The sequence below is a fragment of the Macaca nemestrina genome, chromosome 9 (genome assembly GCF_043159975.1).
Source record: "Macaca nemestrina isolate mMacNem1 chromosome 9, mMacNem.hap1, whole genome shotgun sequence".
Classification (NCBI taxonomy): Eukaryota; Metazoa; Chordata; class Mammalia; order Primates; family Cercopithecidae; genus Macaca; species Macaca nemestrina.
The window spans coordinates 83,293,522-83,304,684 of NC_092133.1; the positions used below are offsets into that span (position 1 = coordinate 83,293,522).

The following is an 11,163-nucleotide window of genomic DNA, read 5'->3' on the forward strand; positions in this document are numbered from 1 at the left end:
TAACAGCTACTTTTATTTTATGGTATTTGTATCAGAAGTGACCAGGTTGTTTTTTTTTTTATTCTTAGTGATAGAAATAGGAAGAAGCAATTATACAAACCATGTAAGTAAACAGTCAAATAGTTACGAAATTGATAGTTTGACATAAAAGTTGTCTCTCTTGGCCGGGCGCGGTGGCTCAAGCCTGTAATCCCAGCACTTTGGGAGGCCGAGACGGGCGGATCACGAGGTCAGGAGATCGAGACCATCCTGGCTAACACGGTGAAACCACGTCTCTACTAAAAATACAAAAAACTAGCCGGGCGAGGTGGCGGGCGCCTGTAGTCCCAGCTACTCCGGAGGCTGAGGCAGGAGAATGGCGTAAACCCGGGAGGCGGAGCTTGCAGTGAGCTGAGATCCGGCCACTGCACTCCAGCCCGGGCTACAGAGCAAGACTCCGTCTCAAAAAAAAAAAAAAAAAAAAAAGTTGTCTCTCTTGATTTTTTTAAATTACAATGTGGACCCAGTGGTGGTAGCGTGGACCTCTTTTTGTGGATTTTCTAAATCTCTTCTCTTTTCCTAAGTATTAAATTTATTCAGAAAAGTCTTTAGCTTAGTGTGTCCATCTTTTAAAGATTTCTGATATTTAAGTTAAAATTCAATAGTCTGGTTGTGATAAAAAGATCTGCCTTAAGACTGGGCATCGTGGCTCACGCCTGTAATCCCAGCACTTTAGGAGGCCAAGGTGGACGGATCATCTGAGGTCAGGAGTTTGAGACAACCGTGACCAACATGGTGAAATTCTGTCTCTACTAAAAATACAAAATTAGCCGGTCGCGGTGGTGCACGCCTGTAATCTCAGCTACTCAGGAAGCTGAGGCAGGAGAATTACTTGAACCTGGGAGGCGGAGGTTGCAGTGAGCTAAGATGGCGCCATTGTACTCCAGCCTGGGCCAGAGAGTGAAACTCTGTCTCAAAAAAAAAAAATAAATAAAAAGAAAAGAAAAGAAAAAAAAAAACTGCCCTAAATATTTAATCTTATTTTAAATGAAATAACAAAACTAGAATAGCTAAGTTAATTGCCAGCCCTGTCTATTGACTTTCTATCACAGCAAGTAAAAGCATACCTTCCTCACTACACCATGATCTTATTTTTCTCCCTCCTTTTCTTCCAATTGTAGCACAAGTTTTACTAAATCAGTAATATTTACATGATTATGACTGCAAATATTATTCACTGCTAAGTCATATGGTGTTTTCACTGTGCCTCTGCATTACATGTCCTTCACCCTGTCTCTGAAACAGTTCTGAAATCTGAGCACTTCCGCAATTCTCCTGGATCTTCCCTTTTTTCCTAGCCGATGTTAGTTTATCCATCCAAATATAGTAAGTAGCCTCTGGGTGGTCTGTTTGCTTTCACATCCATTATTTTTTAGCGTGAAGCTAATTTTCTGACTATATTCCTTTGCTTATTTTCTAATAGCTGTTTTCCCCCAAGTGTTGTAGCATTTATCACATGCCTTTCAAAGATATTTTCTGTCTGTGAAAACACATTTGTTCCTTTTTTTCTTTGTAGGAGGGCAACTTTCTTTGGCCCTTTGTCATCCTAGTTCAGTATGGAGTGGCTTTCCCTAGATAGGCTCGATGTCTGCTTTTCTGTGCTATCTCCTTAAAGTCTTTTGGGATCTCATATAACTGCTGTCTTGTGTGGGATCGCCTGAGTCCCTGATTCTGTCCCTGAGTCCCTGATTTTCCTTCTGTCCTGTTATCCTCTCTAGTTGTACTTGAACACATTTTCCTGGGTGGAGATGTTTAGAGAGCTGACCAGTCTTAAAATCCCTCCTCTTTGACAGAGAGGACACCTCTAGGTTAAATCTATATTTTATGGTTCTGAAGACATTTTGCAGTTGTGCTCTCATTACAGTGTTGTTCTTGAATCTATTGCCAGTGTGTGACACATTATTTACAACCAGGTTTTAGGTATCTATGGAAGCTTTTTAGGATCTTCTATAACTCTGAGGTGCTGAAATTTTATAATAACAGCTTGGTGGGAGCTGGGCGCGGTGGCTCACGCCTGTAATCTCAGCACTTTGGGAGGCTGAGGTGGGTGGATCACGAGATCAGGAGTTCAAGACCAGCCTGGCCAATATGGTGAAACACCATCTCTACTAAAAATAGAAAAACTAACCAGGAGTGGTGGTGCACACCTGTAGTCCCAGCTACTTGGGAGGCTGAGGTAGGAGAATCACTTGAACTGAGGAGGCAGAGGTTGCAGTGAGCTGAGATTGCACTACTGCATTCCACCTGGGCAATAGAGAGAGACTCCATCTCAAAACAAAAAAAAAGCAGTCACAGCTTGGTGGGGATCTTTTCATTTTATTGAGGCTGCTAAACCTGCGAACTATTTCTTCTTGAGAATTTTTTATTTTCTCTGTTACTTTTTTACTAGTAGTCTTGTTATTCAGATGCTAGGCTGCTTAGACCAGTATACAGGCATTCGTTCTTAATTTTTCCCCTTCTATTTTTTTCAGTTTTTCTACTTCTGGGATATTCTGTCATTTTATCCTCTACTATTTCTATTGAATTTTATATTTTTTGAGAGTGTTTTAAGATTTTTTTTTAAGTTTTTCTCCTGGTTTTGACTGCTCTCATGAATTCCTTTTTTCTGTTGTTTCGATCTCTTCTGTTGGAGGCTTCTCTCCAATGTGTGGTGGTACCTGGCTTGCTTTATTTGGAAGCAGGACTTTCTGTTAACTGATATTTCTCAGTGTGAGGTTTTTCTGGCTCACAGATACCATGGCTTAAACCTGAGATATATGGTTTGGGATGGGAATTGTGTTGAGTTTGTAGATTGCTTTTGGCAGTATGGTCATTTTCACAATATTCATTCTACACATTCATGAGCATGGGATGTCTTTCCATTTGTTTATGTCCATGATTTCATCCAGCAATGTTTTGTAGTTCCCAACAGCATATCAAAAAAATACTCCAACCTGGCGTGGTAGCTCACGCCTGTAATCCCAGCACTTTGGGAGGCCGAGGCGGGCGGATCACGAGGTCAAGAGTTTGAGAACAGCCTGGCCAACATGGTGAAACCCTGTCTCTACTAAAAATACAAAAATTACCCGGGCATGATGGTGCATGCCTGTAATCCCAGCTACTCAGGAGGCTGAGGCAGGAGAATAGCTTGAACCTGGGAGGTGGAGGTTGCAGTGAGCCAAGATTATCCTACTGCACATTCTAGCCTGGGTGATAGAGGGAGACTCCATCTCAAAAAAAAATAATAATAATCCACCATGATCAAATGGGTTTCATACCAGGGATGCAGGGATCGATTAACATACACAAGTCAATGAATGTGATACACCACATAAACAGAATTAAAAACAAAAAATCACATGATCATCTCAATAGACACAGAAAAAGCATTTGACAGAATGCAGCATCCTTCTATGATTAAAACCCTCAGCAAGATCAGCATACAAGGGTCATACCTCAATGTAATAAAAGCCATCTATGACAAACCCACAGCCAACATAATACTGAATGGGGAAAAATTGAAAGCATTTCCCCTGAGAACTGGAACAAGACAAGGATGCCCACTCTCACCACATCTTTTTTTTTTTTTTTTTTTTAACAAACATAGACTTTATTAAATGCTGCTCAATCCCCCAGTGAAGATCTTTTATTACAAAACAAAACAGTTTTCCACACAACTGCAAGTTAAGAGATTGGAATGGTACTCTGATAACAAAAGATGTAAGAAACACTTGACCAAGTAAAAACATAGAAGACTTCTGTACAGTCAACCTTTTCAGAGCTCTACAGAGGAAGCCTACTGCATTTCCTTTAAATAAAGCCAGGCAGTGACAACTAGTGCTCTGTATCACCACACTGTGGGACTCAAAGCCTCCATCCCTAGGTCAGGAGGGACTAGGTGAAGGGCAGGTCGTGAGGACTGGAAAGGCCCTGCCTTCAGCCTTTGAGAGCAGGAGGAGGAATGACTTGAGAGGCAAGCTGGGTAATTCACCTGAGCTGCCTCTACCCATCGGTTACCACTCTGGGGAATTGCAGAGGAAGGGGGATATTCATGAGGAACAATCTGAAGAATTTTGGTTTACTTTCCCAGCTTTTATTTATATTTTGTGCTTTAAAAAGCCTGGAGATTTAAGGTTTTGTCTAAATTCCAGAGTACAGTAATATATTTCTTGAGGAAGGGGTTAGGGCAGGTAATTCCCCCCTCATATTTCTGGATGAGACAAAGAGAAGGGTAAGGATGATACCTTAGTTTTATTTTAGGAAGTATTCTTTTTCCTAGGACGTAACTAAGGTTTGCAGCAGTCACTCTCACCACTTCTATTCAACATAATACTGGAAGGCCTAGCCAGAGCAATCACACAAGAGAAAGCAATAAAAGGCATCCAGATCGGTAAAGAGGAAGCCAAACTGTTGCTGTTTGCTGATGATATATGATCATATACCTAGGAAACCCTAAAGACTCTTCCCAAAAGCTCCTAGAACTGATAAATGAATTCAGCAAAATTTCAGGAGACAAAATTAATGTACACAAATCAGTAGCTATGTTATACCCCAACAGCAACCAAGCTTAGAATCAAACCAAGAACTCTGCCCCTTTTATGATAGCTGCAAAATAAAATAAAATAAAATACTTAGGAATAGACCTAACCACGGAGGTGAAAGACCTCTACAAGGAAAACAACATTAGTATTTTTAATGGGTTAAAATGAGAGGCAGCAGGTACAGCTGAAGAAGGCGGTGGGCCTCGGCGTCCAACGGGTACTGGACCTTTGATTTTGGTTTTGACTTACTAAATTACTAGGTACAATTATTTTCTAGTTTTTGTCATTAAACCTTAAAACTACTAAGTAACCCCTTCCATTTCTTATTAAAGAGCGTACAATTTCATACTCTGATTTATGCTGACTGACGTTAGATTATTTGTTTCTATTTTGTAACTACTTTAAATAATACCTATAAACAGTAAACTGTTAGTAGTGTTTTTGCTGTAATTAAATGTAGTAAGACTTATCTTCCAAATGATAACTGAATTGTCAAACACTTGTCGAGGTTTTGGATTTACTCAAAATTCTATGCTCAGCAGCTGGAGGTAGGAAGAGTAGGGCCCTCCCGTACTCTTATGGAGAGGCATACTTTCTCATGAGGGGAATACTCTGCAAGAATTCGTATCTTGTAAACAGTGGTGACTTCGAGTAATCAGTGAACAAAAAACCATTTTTTGGTGTGGCTGCCGACAAAGAGATCCAAGAGGGTAGATGGAGTCAAGCTTGCTGAAGCAAGGAAAGAGAAAAGCAGTATTCTAGGGAGAGAGCAGGGCTAGAGCAGGAAAATGGCTACGTGCAGGTCAGATGATTTATAGATTGAAATTGATCAAGTTTTGAAATGAATAGAAAGTATTTTCTGAGAGTCTCATTTGAGTCATGTCATGGCAGTCTTATTTAAACATGAAGTGAAAGTTAGATTTTTTAAGTTGTCATCTGTTTTCAGGGTGTGAGAGAATATTTAAGTGATACTCTTTTTATCCTCCACATAAGAAAATAGGACTAGAGAAACCTATGACTTCCTCACTTGTTGGTGGCCTAGCAGCCCTGGCACACAGAGCCTCTGAATTTGAAACACTTGTTTTGTCACAATATCACCTGAAATAATACATTTAGGATGAGTAATTTAGTAAATGCATTAGTCTTGTATTCACTGCAGTAAAATGCTCTTGTACCAGTATTATTTAATGCATTACATTTTATCGTAGTAAATAAATCATAGAAATAGAAATTCTCGGCTGCTTTATATTGCTGTAGAAAAAAAAAATCTTACTTTAAACTTCTCATGATTTTTAAAGGTAATTCATAAAATCCTTGTTAGGTTTGATGGCAGGTACCATATTAAGGGCAGCATTTTATAACCCGTATCTTAAACATCGTCTCTGGAAGTTAAGAGCCTCCAATGGGTTTTCTATAGAGTGCAAATGATACCGCACTCAGGCAGTTCATGAAGTGTAAGAAATATCTTAGTGCTTTGGTATTTGACATTTTAAGCAAGAAAAAAATACACTTTGATAAGTTTAGCTTATACTTCCCTTCCCCTTCAGGTATCTACTGTGCATTTCAGTCAACAATACAGCTCATGTTCGACAATCTTCCTTGATGACAGCACAGCCAGCCAGCCTTATCTTACAATGACAGTAATATCGTGAGTACAACTATACTGCCGAGGGACAGATTCGTTTATTCTAAAATTATTTCAGCCATTTGGTTGTCCTCTTCCATAATCACTTTAAGAAATTAGAATCAACTATATATTGATATTCAGATTCTAAATATTAAGTATCAATTTCTCTTTTAATCTTAGACTTCGGCTGGGCGCAGTGGCTCAAGCCTGTAATCCCAGCACTTTGGGAGGCCGAGACGGGTGGATCACGAGGTCAGGAGATCAAGACCATCCTGGCTAACACGGTGAAACCCCGTCTCTACTAAAAATACAAAAAAACTAGCCGGGCGAGGTGGCGGGCGCCTGTAGTCCCAGCTACTCGGGAGGCTGAGGCAGGAGAATGGCGTAAACCCGGGAGGCGGAGCTTGCAGTGAGCTGAGATCCGGCCACTGCACTCCAGCCCGGGCGACAGAGCGAGACTCCGTCTCAAAAAAAAAAAAAAAAAAAAAAAAATCTTAGACTTCTTGGTGGAAGGAAAAAAAGAATCACTTAGCAGAGAAGCAATCCTAGAAAAAGTGTGATCATTTTGATGCCTTTATGCCTTTAGACAATGTTAAACAAGTGAGAAGGATAGGTTCCCTTTATTGAATGTTTTTTGTGAAAACTTAGCTTTTCAATGCATTATAGACCTGAATCAGTGTGTACTATTTTGGACATTAGCCTTGGAAGAAGGAACAGCTTTTCCTCTTGTGACACCACACTGTATCTGCATTAGAATTTCTCCTATTGTGCATGAGCACCTCATAGGCCACAAAGATGCACTTTGAGAGCACCCTGAGATGAAGTTTATTTTAAAAGGAACAACAACCAACACTACCACCAGCTCCATAGGGGCTGTCCAGTGCACATTATTACCATTTCCTTGGGTCATGAGTGTTGATTTTTAGAACACAGTTTGGAAAGTAGTAATTTAGAATATTAATGTCTTTAATTTTACTTTTCGTTCTGTAAACATAACTAGCTTTTAAACAATTGTGTTGCTAATACGCTAGCCTTTTTAGTTAATTCAATTGTCAGTAACTTTTACTTCAATTAAAAATGGCAAGTTTACACTCATAATAATGTCACTTTCCTCTCTCCCTTTTAACAATAGTTGAGAGGAAATTATGTTTCAGCAAAAACTGGACTCAAACTCTGTCCATTAAGTCCTGAGCTTTGGGACCTATTGAGTAATCACTAAATGTCTGTAGTCAGCCGAGTCTCTTAAATCTTTGAACACACATACACCAAAACTACTTTGACTAGAGTCCCTGGCTTCTTTTGAGTTCAAAAGATTCTGATGTGTTAGCATACAATTCAAAAGTAGCTTTGGAGATTAATCTTGCTCAAACAAATTTCATGCTTTTTTTCTCATTATTCTACTTTGTAGAAGTCTACTTTTGAAAGTAAAGTAACTTTTAATTTGCTGTCAGCAAGTTTGAGAAATAATCATTTGGTATATTCACTATTGGTGAAATAAAGGCTTATTGAGCAAATTAATAGGGTAAATTGGCTTCAAGAAAAGATTTTGAAAAATGTTTATCACAAGTCAGTAGTGCAGTGTTGTCAGTGGGATAGGTGGAACTCACTGAGATCACTTATGCAAGGTTTTTTTTTTTCAAAATACCATACATCATGAGAATATACTACAGAGAACTAAAGAGAAAGGAAGCTCAGAAATCTGAATCACGTTTACATTTATTAAAGTTCATCACTACTGCTTTGTAAAACATTCTTGTGTTTCAGTGTGTGGTGTGATTAGAAGAGTGAAAATATATTTGGTTTATTGCCATTGCCTGTTAGGGAGAGTCAATACTTACAGGCATTTCTGATTTGTTATATAAAACACTTCACAGTACAGGACACGAAGTGCTGATAAAGAAGAAGTCAGGAAATCCTCCGCAAGTCAGGATCCAGGAGGAGAATTCGTAAAAATTGCTTTGGTAAACACCAAAGCACACAGGAGGCAGTATTTTACTAAACAGATATTATACTAAGATATTAACAGTTTTTGAAGTAATGCACATTCCTATTTTATAGAGATGCAGATGGATCTTTGACCTTATTTGATGAACAGTTATACTCATTTACTGTAAGTAGCACTTTTACTGAGGTTGTATTTTCATCATACACTTGTATCTGTTTCATGCTGAAGCCAAAGTCATCTTTTTAAAAATCTTTCCCATTTCATGTTGCATTTAGTCATCTTAAGTGTTGTAAAAAGAATATGCTGGAATAAGAATGGATCTGCAACTCTGTTTAGTTAGTTAGCTATTATGAGTAAATATGCTATCCAAAACAGAAAATGTATTTTTTTTTTTTTTTTTTCTGAGGTGGATTCTCTTTCTGTAGCCAGGCTGGAGTGCAATTGTGCAATCTCAGCTCACGGCAGACTCTGCCTCCCAGGTCCCTGTTCAAGCAATTCTCCTGCCTCAGCCTCCCAAGTAGCTGGGATTACAGGCATATGCCACTGTGCCCAGCTAATGTTTTTTTTCTTTTTTAAGGAAAGATAGGGTTTCACCATGTTGGCCAGGATGGTCGTGAACTCCTGACCTCGTGATCCACCCGCCTCGGCCTCCCAAAGTGCTGGGATTACAGGTATGAGCCACCGTACCTGGCCCAGAAAATGTATCTTTTTAAAAGGTAACTGTGAGCTGTCTACAGGACCCTGCAACTCACTACCCAATTTTCGAAGCCATTCCTTCTTCTATTCCACACAGGTTTCCACCATGCACATTACCCAGATGAGAAATGGAGGTGGGAGTTTTAGTAACTATTCCTCCTCCATTCCATCGACTCCCAGCACCAGCCAGGAGGACCTTCAGATCAGTGTTCCTCCCACTGCCAACACACCCATGCCCGTTTGCAAGCAGTCCAAGCACTGCTCCAAGCTGTTTACATCTAAGAAAGGGAGTGACCCGGACAAAGAGAACAAAGCCCCGGAGAGTCATGCTGACACCATCGGGAGCGGCAGAGCCATCCCCATTAAACAGGGCATGCTCTTAAAGCTAAGTGGGAAATGGCTGAAGAAATGGAAAAAGAAATATGTTACCCTCTGTGACAATGGCATGCTCACCTATTATTCAAGCTTAGGTGATTACATGAAGAACATTCATAAAAAAGAGATTGATCTTCGAACATCTACCATCAAAGTCCCAGGAAAGAGGCCACCCCTAGCCACATTGGCCTGCGTGCCCATTTCCATCTCTAAAAGCAATGGCCTATCCAAGGACATGAACAGTCTATGTACCTCAGCCAATTCAGACACCAGGCTGAGTGACTCCATATGCTCCAGCTCCAATATCTCCAGCACCACCAGCCCCAAGCGCAGCTCACCCCCCTCTCCTCATGCCAACAAAAGGAAACATGGAAGGAAGAAAAGCACCAAAAACTTAAAAGACGATGGCTTCTCCGGCACTGCTGAAGAACGAGAAGAAAACTTTATCATTGTGTCCCTCACAGGCCAAACATGGCACTTTGAAGCCACGTCGTATAAGAAGTGGGATGCCTGGGTCCAAGCCATCGAGAGCCAGATCCTGGCCAGCCTGCAGTCATGCGAGAGCAGCAAAAGCAAGTTCTGGCTAATGAGCTAGAGGGAGGCCATGGCCCTGCAGTCCATCCGAAATGTGTGGGAACTCCCACTGTGTGCACTGTGAGACCCAGAATCCTAACTGGGCCAGTTTGAACTTGGGAGTCCTCATATGTATTGAATGCTCAGGGATCCACTGTAATCTTGGCACCCGCCTTTCCCGAGTCTGATCTCTGGACTTGGATGACTGGCCAGTCGAGCTCATGCAGGTTTTGTCATCTATTGGCAATGAGCTAGCCAACAGCATCTGGCAAGAGAGCAGCCAGGGGCGGACGAAACCCTCAGTAGACTCCACAAGGGAAGAGAAGGAATGGTGGATCCGTGCCAAATATGAGCAGAAGCTCTTCCTGGCTCCATTACCCTCCACGGAGCTGTCCCTGGGCCAGCATCTGCTGCAGGCCACCGCTGATGAGGACCTGCGGACAGCCATCCTGCTGTTGGCACATGGCTCCCGGGAGGAGGTGAATGAGACCTGTGGGGAGGGAGACAGCTGCACGGTGCTCCATCTGGCCTGCCGCAAGGGGAATGTGGTCCTGGCGCAGCTCCTGATCTGGTACGGGGTGGATGTCATGGCTGAAGATGCCCACGGGAACATAGCGCTGGCCTACGCCCGGCAGGCCTCCAGCCAGGAGTGCATCAAGGTCCTGCTGCAGTACAGCTGCCCCGACGAGCTCGTGTAGTATCTGTTTAATTTTATTTGACTGCAGTCTCCTTGGTGCAAAAACAAAATGGGGAAATAAATAAGAATAACTCGGAAATTCAAAAGGAAATCACAAATTCAGCTAATAGCAGCATTTTCAGTACATTTCGTAAACTAAGTACATAGACAAAATGTTGATTTTTCCGACGGTAAGAGATATTTTATGTCCTTTTGCTTAGGTGTATGTGTTAGTCTCAGGCCCTCCTGGGCGACATTGCCCGAGTCACACAGGCGTCTGTATTATGTATTTAGATATGTGAAAATATATTTGAAAAAAAGTTCATAACTGTGCATTGATTTTTGTACACATGGCACCGCTTTTTTTTTTTTTTTTTTTTTTTTTAATATGGTGTCTCACTCTGTTGCCCAGGCTGGAGTGCAGTGGCACAATCTCGGCTCACTGCAAGCTCTGCCTTCCGGGTTCACGCCATTCTCCTGCCTCAGCCTCCCAAGTAGCTGGGACTGCATGCACCTGCCACCACACCTGTCTAATTTTTTGTATTTTTAGTAGAGACAGGATTTCACCATGTTAGCCAGGATGGTCTTGATCTCCTGAACTTGTGATCCACCTGCCTCGGCCTCCCTAAGTGCTGGGATTACAGGCATGAGCCACCGTGCCCTGCTGGATGTTGATTTTTATCAAAAGCCTTTTCTGCATCTATTGAGAAAA

At 41.4% G+C, this 11,163-nt stretch overlaps 1 pseudogene; it reads left to right on the plus strand.

Annotated features, from left to right (window-relative positions):
- The window catches only part of LOC105496009 (arf-GAP with GTPase, ANK repeat and PH domain-containing protein 5-like), a 30,542-nt pseudogene that overhangs the window by 11,811 nt on the left and 7,568 nt on the right, over positions 1 to 11,163 (plus strand).